The sequence below is a fragment of the Heterodontus francisci genome, unplaced genomic scaffold (genome assembly GCF_036365525.1).
Source record: "Heterodontus francisci isolate sHetFra1 unplaced genomic scaffold, sHetFra1.hap1 HAP1_SCAFFOLD_436, whole genome shotgun sequence".
Classification (NCBI taxonomy): Eukaryota; Metazoa; Chordata; class Chondrichthyes; order Heterodontiformes; family Heterodontidae; genus Heterodontus; species Heterodontus francisci.
In genome coordinates, this window is record NW_027141859.1 from 305183 (window position 1) to 319083 (window position 13901).

Sequence of the window (13901 nt, forward strand, 5' to 3'; positions counted from 1 at the left end):
TCCAAATTCACAGTGGCAGATACTCCAAGTAATGTAATGTCACTCTGATTAAGAGTTCTGATCCGGTTAGTGACATGCAGTCAGTAAAATTCTGTAATTACAGATCCTCGTACGATTACCTTCCCTCAGTTAGTTATCGACACTACTATCTGACTCAACATTACCCGATATCAAAATAAACGCAATTACTTGAGAATGAATGAAAGTATACATACGAACATACCAACATACAAAGTAGGAACATGAGGAGAATATTTGTCTCCTCCAGCCTACTTCGCCATTCAAAAAGGTCATGGCTGAATTCATTTAAACTCCACATTCCCACCTATCCCCAATAATAATTGACTCCGTTGTTAGTCACAAATCTATCTACCTCTGCCTTTGTGTATTCTGCAAGCAGCTTTATTTCCATTGTCGCTAATGGAATAAAATGCAGAGGCAATTCGATACGTTTGACTAATTAAATAATAGCACTGATCTTTAAAACAGCGAGCACGAGGTCAGCACTTAACATTATCAATCACACATTAAAACCAGAGGCATTTCGAACAAATTCGATTTCAATATTGTGTGACTTACTAGGAACACCAACAATGGCAAGGACCATATAGAGCACTTTATTTATTTTTTATTCCATGATACAGCACTGAAACAGGCCCTTTGGCCCACCCAGTCAGTGCCGACGAACAAACACCCATTTATACTAACCCTGCAGTAATCCCATATTCCCCACCACCTACCTGTGCTCGGGGCAATTTACAATGGCCAACTTACCTACCAACTTGCAAGTCTGTGGTTGTGGGAGGAAAGCAGAGCACCCAGAAAATATCCACGCAGGGAGAACTTGCGAACTCCGCACAGGCAGTACGCAGAATCGTGGGTCCGTGGTGCTATGAAGCCACAGTGCTAACTACTGTGCCACTGTGCCACTCAACATTCTATTGACCATATTTCTTGGAAGATGCATTTTATTTTTAAGTGAAGTAATCTATCGCTTTGTGCCACAGAAATCTATATGAGTTAAACGTTGAGAATATGCATTCCCAAAGCCTTTAATTTATAACTTGTGGGATCTCCAAGGAGTATAGAAATTTAAACGTGTCTAATTTGTATTTTTTTGTATTTGGAACAAACAGATTACGACAGCTGAGTTAAGTCCCTGTTCTGCTGGACTATATTTAGCTCTTATTTTGAATTGGAATAAGTTCACGTCACATTGCATAAATGAACACAACATAATTTGATGTTGTATTCACTCAACAGTTGTTATGTTCCTTCAATTATCACTGGCCCCATCTCTCGATCTCATATTGTTTTAGTGTTCGCTTTCATTCTGCTGTGGCCATTCTGAAATTTAATTTCAAATGCTAGTTTTCACTCTCAGGCTTGCTCCATAGCCCTCTGATATTTTTTAGACTTTTGTTGTTAATTCAGTTAGACAATTCAAGGTATAAATTGTCTCGTGATCTTCAAACAATACAATCCATCAAACTAATGCAGCACCAACAATTTAATATAAAATAAAAACAAGAACTGCTGGAAATGCTCAGCAGGTCTGGCAGCATCTGTGGAGAGAGAATCAGAGTTAACACTTCTTCAGAACTGGCAAGTGTTAGAAATGCAACAGGCTTTAAGCAAATAAAGCAGGGGAAGAGATAACGTTGATCGGGCAGGGTCACAGAAAATAACTGACCAGAAGGTAATGGAGCCAAAGCAAACGGCATGTTAATGGTGCGCTGAAAGACAAAGCATTCGTGCAGAGTTTGTGAGGTGATAAATAAATGAACATCCCTTGCCCAAAGCACTGAGATGAAAAAAATGAGTGGGTAGGTAGATAGTTAAAAAAAAGAATGATGAAACAAACTAAAATAAATAAACACATTAAAAAGTCAAAAATAACAAAAATAAAGGGGGGGGGGGGTGGTGTCATTCTCTGAAATTATTGAACTCAGTGTTCAGTCCAGCAGGCTGTAACCTGCATAATAGGTAAATAAGATGCTGTTCCTCGAGCTTGCAATGATGTTGATTGCAACACTGCAGAAATCCCTGGAGAGATTTGTGGGCATCTGAACAATGGGGTTTGTTGAAATGGCCAGCATACAGAAGCTCGTTGTCATGCTTTCGGAGGTGTTCCGCAAAAATGTCACCCAATCCGTGTTTTGGCTCCCCAATGTAGAGGCGATCACACTGTGAGCAGCGAATACAGTATACTAAATTGAAAGAAATGTAAGAAAATCGTTGCTTCAGCTGGAAGGTGTTTTTGGGGCCTTGGATTGTGAGGAGAGTGGAGGTAAAAGGGCAGGTCCTATACTTCCTGCAATTGCATGGGAAGATGCCGTGGAAAGGGAACGAGATTTGTAGGTAATGGAGGAGTGGACCAGGGTGTCGTGGAGGGAATGGTCCCTTTGTAATGCTGACAGCGGAGGGGAGGGGGAGATGTGTTTGGTGGTGCCATCACGCTGGATGTGGCGGAAATGGCGGAGTATGTTCGAAACCAGGAAAAGATAGGGCAGGAGTGGGCCATTCGGCCCTTCGAGACTGCTCCACCATTCAAAAAATATCACGGCTGATCATCTAATTCAGTACCCCCTCACACTTTCTCTCCATATCCCTTGATACCTTTTTGCATTAAGAAAGATATCTATCTCCTTCTTGAATATATTTAATGACTTGTCCTCCACTGTCTTGTGTGGTAGAGAATTCCACAGGTTCACCACCCTCTGAGTGAAGAAATTTCTACTCATCTCGGTTCAAAATGGCATAGCCCGTGTCCTGAGACTGTGACCGGGTTCTGGACTCACCAGCCAACGGGAACATCCTCCCTGCATCTAGCCTGCCCACCCTGTTATAATTGTATTGGTTTTTATGGGATCCCCTCTAATTCTTCTAAATTTTAGTGATTATGGGCCTAGTTGAATCAATCTCTCTTCATCTGTCAATCCTGTCATTCCAGGAATCAACCTAGTAAATCTTCTCTGCAGTCCCTCCATGGAAAGAATATCCATCCTCAGATAAGTAGACCAAAACTGAACACAATACTCCAGATGTAGAGATGATCCTTTGGCTGTGGAGGCTGGTTGGCTAGACAGTGAGGACAAGAAGAACACTGTCATGTTCTGCGAGGGAGGGGAAGGGGTGAGGGTAGAGGTGCAGGAAATTGGCCGGACACAGTAGAGGGCCCTGTCAAGCACAGTGGAGTGAAATCATTCGTTGAGGAAAGAGGAAGACATATCAGAATTGCTGTCATGTCAGGTTGCATCGTCAGAGCAAATGTGTCAATGGCAGAGAAACTGGAAACAAGTAATGAAGTCTTTACAGGAGGTAGGGAGTGAAGAAGTGTAGTCGAGGTAGCTGTGGGAGTCGGTGGGCTTGCGATGAATGCTATGACTGCTTGGCACCATTACTTCTTTTGTCAATTCCCTGAAATTGGTGTCTTCTGTTTTTTATTCTTCCAGCAATGTGAACAATTTCTCTGTATTTCCAAAGGCATTTCCAAATGTGGTAAGGACACAAAACTGGGTGGTAATGTGAGTCGTGAGGAGGAAGCAATGGGTTTTCAAGAGAATTTGTTTTGATTGAGTTGAAAACTCCCCTAAATGATATCTTGATTTCCATCGGCAGATTATTTTTTATTTGACACTGAACTGTGAGCAGCCTCGTCATTCCAAAGAAACATTCATTGAAGATTGTATCACAGCCATTCAGGGGTCAACCATAAGGAGAAAATCGCTCTCTTTATAAAGCTCCCTTTTTCCCTCTTGTCTTACTCTCTCCTTCCACTACAGTTCCTTTTGGTCCTTAACTAACTTTCATCGATCTGGTTCCATTCCACTTGTATACTCCCACATTCCAATCCACCTCTCGCCCACTGGTGCTTTTCTCCATCACCTTTCTCTGGTTCTCTTATACCTCACCTCTTCCCTTTATTTCTACCTCACTGGTCTTAGTTCTTCTTCTCCGTCTCGTTTCAAACTCCCTTTCTCTCTTTCTTTCTCAAGGCCCATTCCACATCTCTTCTCAAACTTATCATTCTCCCAATCATCACGCATGTCATTCTACCTAAACTCCCACAAGCTCACGTTCTACTCAGTCATCGCCCAGCTAATGATCGCCATATCCGGCCAATTCCACGTCTCATCACACATCAAACATCTGTACTGTTATCTGCATTTCCAAAATAAAAGAGCTCGTACATTCAGGAGAATCAGTAAAACGGAATAGCAAGCGGGAGGGGCGGGGTTGGGGAGGGGATGCATGAGCATTGCAAGTTTAGTCATATATCTTAAGGAACCTGAACAAGAGACACTAATCTCACCAATCAATTAAATAAAACTAACGATCTCTTCCCTGATCATTTACCCATTTGAGCTAGAAAGCATAAATGAACCTTCCGACAATATTTGGTAGGTCTAATTTGCCATGCACAGTATCTACAACTGAAAAAAAATCTGTATCATAAACCTGCCTATCAGGAGTTACTAGTTGCTCTTTGAGACGAAATCCATTGATGAACTTCAGCCTAATCTGCGTGTGTTTTATATGATCACGATGGGCTATGAATACTGGGATTGAATCTATAGTTATTGTGAGTATTTCGGCTGCTGATTGAGTTCTGGGATACTCAGAGCACTTCTAACTCCCAATTTCAACCAAGGTCTAAGAACCAAATTGTTCTGGGCTTCATAAATTTCACCACCCCAGTCATTTTGCCTTGCCTGATAAGAGGCTACCAGGAATTCTCCTGAGTCTCCTTCCATAAACCTTCACTGATAATTGCAAGATTCCCTCAACTTCATAAGTTCATCCTCTCCAGAGCATGGGAGCCCTTGTGTAGGTCCACGCCTCTCGCCCTTTTCACTGCCAACATTCCGTCCCCATCCCAGTGCTTGAGCAAGCTGATCCTGCAAACAGAGCTGTCCTTCTTTCCCATAATCTCTCCAGCAGCCTGCAATTGAGCCCCGCAGCCTTGATGCACAACCCTTTCTTCTGTTTCAACCCAGTGCTGTGTCCCCTTTATTCTAATTCACAGTACATTACAAATTGCTGCCTTACAATATACGCCCACGTCTTACAGAGAAAAGCAGGCACTCAAGTGTCAGTTCAGATTATTTGTCTTCTTGTTTCTCCTCTGAGTCAGCTGCTTCTCTGTTCAAGACTAATTCCACAGATCTGACAAAATATTTGAGCCTGAATCTTCACTTCATTATGGAGGGAGTACTGCACTTTTGATGACCCTTTATCTTGGATTTTTACGCAGTCGACTTTGGCACTGCGCAGGAGTCCAATCAAGTGTGGGTCCTTCAGTACTCTCTGTTAGTGAACAATAACGCATGACATTATTTGAATAAGAGCTGAAAGCACCATCCTTGAAGGCAGCCAACTCAATCCCGGAAATAAAATCATGAAAAGACAGTTCCTAGCAATTTTGCTCCCAATAGTTTTTCCCACATTTGCAGCCAGAACATGAAACAACAGCCAAAAGTAAGCTTTATATTTTAGTTCAGCGGAGTTTTATGCTTAAAGACACAGCACTGAAACATTCCCTTCGGCCCACCGAGTCTGTGCTGACCAACAAACACCCATTTATACTATCCCTGCTGTGATCCCATATTTCTTACCACCTACCCACACGGGGAGCAATTCACTATGGCCAATTTATTTATTAACCTGCAAGTCTTTGACTGTGGGAGGAAACCAGAACACTGAGTGAAAACCCAGGCGGTCACAGGGAGAGCTGGCAAACTTCGCACAGACAGTACCCAGATCGAACGCGGGTCCCTGGAGTTGTGAGACTGCAATGCTAACCACTGCACCATTGATTCTTGAAAGTGGGAACAGAAGAGCCATAACCGCGGAGTTAAACAATTCCCCATGCAACGCGAATCTATTTTTGTTCAGAATTATTATTATTATTATTATTATTATTATAATTATAAATTCTCTTATATGCAACGACATCACAAAAAGGACTTTTACTTAAATTTTAATAACAATATTTTCCCACCACCGCCCTGAAATCTAGGTCTCATCTTGAACCTTGTGGACAGATTACCTGAGCAGGAGGTCTAGGACCAAGAGACAGCGTCTCAGAAAACGGGGTAATCCATTTAGGAATGAGATGAAGGGGAATATTTTAACTCAGTGGGTGGTGAACCTTTGGAATTCTATACCAGAGAGGCACGAGAAGCATCAGTCATTGAGCATGCACAGGAAAGGGATGAATATATTTCTGGATATTAATCAGCGAAGGTGATATAAGGATAGTCCGATAAAATGGATTTCAGGTAGATCAGCCATCATCGAGCTGAATGGTTGTGTTAGCTCGAGGGGCCGAATGGCCTTCTCCTCCTGCTGTTTCCGATATCTCTGTCACACTACCCCGCTCTCCTCGTGCCTTGCAACGAATATGGATAGACTGCCGTCTACTTAACAGAACTTGTAAAATAAGAGAGAGGAAAATGTGCTATGTTGGCAAACCGTAAGCAAGCTATCATAATGCCTTCAAACGGGGCAGTTTGGCAACTAGTCTATCTACCAAGAACATGACTGGTGACGAAATTGAGGTGTACAGAATTGTGTGGGTGCCTGGAATTCACTGCCAGGAATGGTGGTGGGGGCAGAAACCCACAATTCTTTTAAAACGTACCTGGACATGCACATGAAGTAACCTGCAAAGCTATGGACCAGGTGCTGGATGTTGGAATTAGATTGGGCAGCTAGTTGTTCAGCTGGCATAGACACGATGGGCTGAAGGGCGGCCTTCTGTGTTGTAAATTTTCTTTGGTTCTATGTTTCCAACAAGCGACTTGATGCTAAATAAGTGAAGAATTCTATTAAGAGGTAAACTGACAATATTTGCCATGTGTCCAACAGAGGAGCTATTGTGTTCCCAAATGAAATATACAAGAAGAATTGATAACCGTTTTCAATGCACTTTCACTACTCATTCATCAGGACCTTGATGCATTGTATGAGTCACACGCCTGTATGTGCATAAACATTTGTACGAGCAGAAGGAAAGAATTGCCTTTTTTCATGGCTTTGGGACTGTCCATCCAGCCGAGCTCACAGCGTGTTAGTGTAATGGGTCGAGAAAACCAGTTCTGTTCTGCGACAAACACAGTAGTTTCTGTATGACGCAAAAGATAGGCGTAGAATGATACTTGCAGAGTCACAGCTATAATTTGTTGGTGTGGAATTGTGAACATCGTGTAGCAGATATAATCCAGCCGATGCGGTACCAGGTACGTCGTGAACTGGCTCCCCATTCAAAAACATCGCTGCCCCACCTTCATGCCCCACTTCAAAACCACGTTATTTGGCTTATAATTAATCACCCCTTCCAACGTAAGAAGTTCGAAGACTTTCACAGTCGCCATCTTTCACAGAATCACAGAATTGTTCCAGCACAGGAGGAGGCCATTCGGCCCATTGTGCATCTTTGCAGTCATTACTCCACAACTCTCCAAATCCATAAGTGTTACTGGGCTGTGGTCTAATTCATGGACATGCCAATATTTAATGCAATTGGTTATCCAAAGATATTCGAGTTCACTCTTAGAATGAGCCCATGTGGATCAATTATCAGTCGGAGAGCATTTAGGGGATAGTCATCATTGTATCATGAATTTTAGGCTGACCATGGAAAAAGACAAAGAGCAATACAGGGTAAGAATAATTAACAGGTGGAAGGTCAACTGCAATCGGATAAGAATGGAGCTTGGGCGAATTAATTGGAGTCAAAAGCTGGTAGGAAAACCGGTAAACATAGGAACATAGAAAATAGGAACAGGATTAGGCCATTCGGCCCTTCGAGCCTGCTCCGCCATTCATTATGATCATGACTGGTCATCCAACTCAGTAACCTGTTCCCACCAACCCACCCATCCCCCGCCCGCCATATTCCATGATCCATATCGCCCCAAGAGCTATATCTAAACTCTTCTTGAAAGCATGCAATGTTTTTGCCTCAACTGCTTTCTGTGGTAGCGAGTTCCACCGACTCACCACTCTCTGAGTAAAGACATTTCTCCTCATCTCCATCCTGAAAGGTTTACCCGCTATCCTTAAACTATGACCACTGGTTCTGAATTTCCCCACCATCGGGAACATCCTTCCTTCATCTACCCTGTCAAGTCCTGTTGGAATTTTATAGTTCCAATGAGATCCCCCTCACTCTTCTGAACTCCAGCGAATATAATCCTAACCGACTCAATCTCTCCTCATACGTGAGTCACTCCAACCCAGGAATCAGTCTGGTAAACCTTCGCTGCATTCCCTCCATAGCAAGAACATCCTTCCTCAGGTAAGGAGACCAAAACTACACACGTTATTCCAGTCATGGCCTCTCTAAGGCCCTGCACAGTTGCAGCAAGACATCCCTGCTCCTGTACTCGAGCCTTCTTGCTATGAGGACCAACATACCATTTGCCCTTTTTACCACCTGCTGCACATGCATGCTTACCTTCAGCATCTGCTGTACGAGAACACCCAGGTCTAGTTACATATTTCCCTCTGTTTATAGCCATTCAGATAATAATCTGCCTTCCTGATTTTGCTACCAATGTGGATAACCTCACATTTATCTACATTATACTGCATCTGCCATTATTCCCCTTGCAACTGAATCCCCTATAACTATTGCATTCTCATACTTTTTACTCCTCCCCTGTGCAGCAGAGCCAACTGAGGTGCAACGAATTGGGCTGTTGCTGCTTTCCCCTGAGAGGCCATTCCCCCAGAAGTAGCCAAAGCAGTTTCTATGTTTTGTGGGGGAATATCAACAGCAGATTCCTGCATGGCCTGCCCAGTTATTTTGCTCTGATTAGTGGTCACCCATTCCCTTCTGCCCGTGCAGTCTGAACCTGTTGTGTGATCACCTCTCTATTCGTGTTATCCACGATACTCTACACTTCCTCCAGCCGCTGCTCCATCTCCAAAACCAGGGCTTCCAGGAGCTACAACTGCAGACACTTCCTACACACATGCTGGTCCCGGGCACTGGATTGTTCCCGGCTTCCCCATGGAGAACGAGGTGCACACCACGGCTTTGAGCTCTCCTGCCATGGTCCAACCCTTTAAACGAAACCTTTTGGAAGATGCTCAATATCAAATAATATCAATTATTCTTGGGCCCTTCTTCCATGGTTCTCGTTACTTCAGAACTCCCTAAGAAACACTACTTACTAACTATGTAAATACACTGCAGACCTTTCATACCATAGTTACTAAGACTGTTATTTCGAAGTATTCCCTAACAGCAGTTACTCACCACCCAATCATCTTGCAGCTTTCCTGTGATGTCACTGTTGATTATTTATCGAACTCTGGCGCTCCTGGGCAGTTCTCACAGAGCTCCGCTCAGCTCATCCCTTCTCCACTCCTCTCCGCTCCGCTCCGCACCCAGAATGTAAGAAACTGGGCGTCAATCCTCCGGGTCAAATTATCGGCTCCACTCTCAGTGTTCTCCCCTCAGGTCCGCTCTGCTACACTCCCGAAAGGTAAGAGAACAATGGGCTACCTTTGAAGAAGAGGTAGTTTGGGCACAGTCAAGATATCGTCCCTCGAAAGGAAAAAGTCAGGCAAACATATCCAGACCTCCCGGGATGACAAAAGAGGTAGAGATTAAGATAAGGAAGAAAAAAGTGTGCTTAGAACAGATGCCAGTGGATGAAATACGACTGCGATCTGAGCTGAACATAGAAGTTCCAGAGGGTAAGTGAAAAAGCAAATAAGACAAGCAAAGAGATAGCATGAAAAGAGACTGGCAGACAGAATTAAAGTTTCCCCAGTCAAATAAATAGTAAAATAGTGGTAAAAGGAGGGGAAAGGCCGATTAGGGACCAGAAAGGGAATTTACATATGGGGCAGAAGGCATAGATAATGTATTAAATTAATATTTTGTACCTGTCTTTACCAAGTAGGAAGGTGCAGACCGGGCAATGTTGAAAGAAGAGCAAAGTGAGAGATGAGAGGGATTTACAATTGATAAAAAGGGTGTATTAGATAGGTTATCTGCAATTAAAGTGGATAAAGCACCATGGGCGGATGGAATGCATGTACGGATACTGAGAGAAAAAGCCTGGCTCATGTATAAAATTAAAACTCGACCTGAAAACAGCCAACCCGAACCCGACCTGAGCCCGAGTCCTTCAACTTCTTTTTGCTCGACCCGACCGATAAAAAAATCAAACGTATTATTGAAGCAAAAAAAATGTAGATTAAAAAAGAAAATGCTACCAGCTATCAGGAGCATAACTGGGAAATCTACATTAGTAATAGTATGTCAGATAACTCCCAAACTCTACTAGAGTGCCTAATGTAGACACGATAAGTCAACAAGTGTTGAGGATGAGCCACCCACATTACTCTTGCATGAGCAGACATTTCAGGAAGCCAGACATGATGCTGCCAGATAGCACAACCAACTTTTCTTTGTTTTAGATGCTCTGCTACATATTTCTTCATCCAGAATATTGAGGGAGGAGGTACTTGCAGCATTTGTTGCATTCAGGGTAAGTTCTAGCTGATAAACTTATGGAAGTGATGCAGTAAGACCAGGTGGCCCATCAAGACTGCCTCACACCAAGATAGCTGGACCATTATGGCTAAAAACATCTTCCCTCTCCCTATATCACATGTAAATCTACTAGGAATGACAAAAAAACATAAAGGACCCGGGGCAAATGTGGGGGGAAAAACTCAGTAAATTTCCTCTCCAATGCCGTGCTGCCCTGGCAGTCGAAAATTAGTCCAGAGGATTACATTGACCACGTGTTACCTACAGAAACTTACCTTCTATATGACGTAATCCTTCTCACAGTCAGAAACTGATCGAGCTCCCTCTTGAAGCCGCTGAGAAAGTCAACACCCACCACACAAGCTGATAATGTATTCCAGAGACTGTACATTCTCTGGGGAAAAGAACCACCTAACATCCTGTCTATTCCTACACGTACGTGATTCGATAAACCTTTTTTTAGTTATGCTCATAGTTATTTTCCTCTCTGCAATGTTACTCGCCTGCTACTGTGAAACAATCAGTTGGCAAGTGATGGGACAAAAGCTTACTTTTTAAATTCAATCAATATTATTTCTACAGAAATGAGAGCTTATTTGAAATTAGAGTCATAGAGAGATACAGCACTGAAACAGGCCCTTCGGCCCACGGACGCTGTGCCAACCGACCACCCATTTATATGCACCCGACGTTAATCCCACATTCCCTACTTTCCCTCAATTCGCCTACACCTACGTACAGTAGGGGAAATTTAAAATGGCCAATTCATCTACCAACATGCAGGTCTTCAGCTGCGGGACGAAACCAGAGCACCCAGTGGAAACCCACACAGTCACAGGGAGAACTTGCAAACTCCACACACAGTGCCAAGAAGCGAACTCGGGTCGCTGGAGTTGCGAGGCTGTAGTGCCAACCACTGCGCCACTGTGCCACATAGTTGTTGAGATTTAATGGGAAAATATTGCATTAATAAAGTTACACTGTTTAATGTTTTCAAAATGGTTTTGACATGAACCGAAGTTTCTGGAGATAGCTAACTCTCTATTCACTCCCATGGAATAGAACACCAGCCCTTTGGGATCAGAGTAATACTTCATTCAAGGAAGATAAGCTATTAGGTTGACTAATATAAAATGCAACGACAGATTAATATGCCAAGGTGTTTTAATTCATTGCTGTGAAAGATTTAGAATTTTTGTTCGATGGCCAGTGGTGATTATTCAACCCACCCCCGCCTCACCCCATATATATGGAAAAAAATCTGTGTGCACAATGCCAGTTATCGTCCAGGCAAGATAAAATAAATATTGGTTCTTTGCATTTTCATGTTTATTATTTGCATTTGAAACACTGGATTATCAAAACTAAAACAACTTGAGTAGAATTTAGTCTCTCACCCACTAAGCCATGAAATGTAAGTAAGTTGGATCTGGTGTTATGTCTTATCTCACAATTCCTAGTGTATTTGCTCCACAAGATCTATTGAGGTGGTCAATGGCACTGGCTTTCAGTCATACAGTATCAGCTTTCCAGATGTACATCACACAACAGCTACAACATGACATTCTAGATAAACTATTCCATCATGAAATTCCGTCGCAGACTTGTTACCCTTCGTTCAATAACCGGTTAGATCTAATTCTTGATTTTTTTTAGTGAAGACAAATCGTCAACACGCTTACAACCAGGGTGGTCTGGGCAGGGCACTACAGCTATTTTTTCCAAGGCTGTACTTGTGATGTATCAAGCCTATGTCCTCAGTACGTTGCTCTATGCCAGTGAGACCTGGACAACGTATGTCAGCCAAAAGCGATGTCTCAATTCATCCCATCTTCGCTGCCTCTGGAGAATCCTTGGCATCAGGTGGCAGGTGGAACACAGGAGTCCTTGAGGCGGCCAACATCCCCAGCATATGCACCCTACTGAGCCAGCGGCGCTTGAGATGGTTTGGCCATGTGAGCCGCTTGGAAGATGGCAGGATCCTCATGGACATATTGTACAGTGAGCTCGTCACTGGTATCAGACCCACCGGATGTCCTTGTCTCCTCTTTAAAGACGTCTGCAAACGCGACATGAAGTCCTGTGACATTGATCACAAGTCGTGGGAGTCAGTTGCCAGCGATCGCCAGAGCTGGCAGACAGCCATAAAGGCGGGGCTAAAGTGTGGCAAGTCGAAGAGACATAGCTGTTGGCAGGAAAAAAGACAGAAGTGAAAGGGGAGAGCCAACTGTGTAACAGCCCCGACAAACAATTTTATCTGGAGCACCTGTGGAAGAGTCTGTCACTCTATAATTGGCATTCTTAGCCACTCCAGGCGCTGCTTCACAAACCACTGAACACCTCCAAGCGCTTACCCATTGTCTCTCGAGACAAGGCGGCCAAAGAAGACTAGCGATGTTAAAATAGACAAGTTCATAAATTATATTTAAGCGCGTATTGTGTATCAAATGAGATATTTGTATTTATTTGGATACTAATTTTAACTCACATGACTATTACTCAAATTATCCAGTAATTTTGATACCATTTTGGCAGCCACTATAACTGAAATATGAATCGACCTTACAATATACTCCTTGGTTTTCATTGGACAGAGAAGGCAGCCTCTCATTTGTGCTTTTCAATTTCAAACTCTCAAGTTATTTACAGTACAATTGCCTTAGAAATGAAATTCATAAAAAAATCTACTCGAATGCTTCGAGGATGTAATTAGTAGAGTTGATGAGGAGAAGCCAGTGGATGTGGTTTATTTGGACTTTCAGAAGACTTTTGACAAAGTGCCATATAAGAGATTAGCGTGTAAAATTAAAGCGTATGGGATTGGGGCTGTGTATTGCGATGGATAGAAAAGTAGTTGGCAGATAGGAAACAAAGAGTAGGGATAAATAGATCTTTTTTTCCGACTGACAAGCAGTCACTAGTGGGGTACCACAGGGATCGGTGCTCGGACCCCAACTATTCACAATTAAATAGTAATGATTTAGATGAGAGAACTAAATGTAATATCTCCAAATTTGCAGATGACACAAAACTTGATGGGAGGGTGCAGACAGGCTTCAGGTTTAGGCCACACCTGGAATATTGTGCGAAGTTTTGTTCTCCTTATCTGAGGAAGGATGTTTTTGCTTTTGAGGGAGTGCAGCGAAGGTTTACCAGACTGATTCCTGGGATGACGGGACCGACGTATGAGAAGAGATTGTATTGGTTAGGTTCTGAAGAAGGGTCACTGACCCGAAACGTTAACTCTGCTTCTCTTTCCACAGATGCTGCCAGACCTGCTGAGTGAATCCAGCATTTCTTGTTTTTGTTTCAGATTTCCAGCATCCGCAGTATTTTGCTTTTATTATTGTATTGGTTAGGATTATGTTCGCTGGAGTTCAGA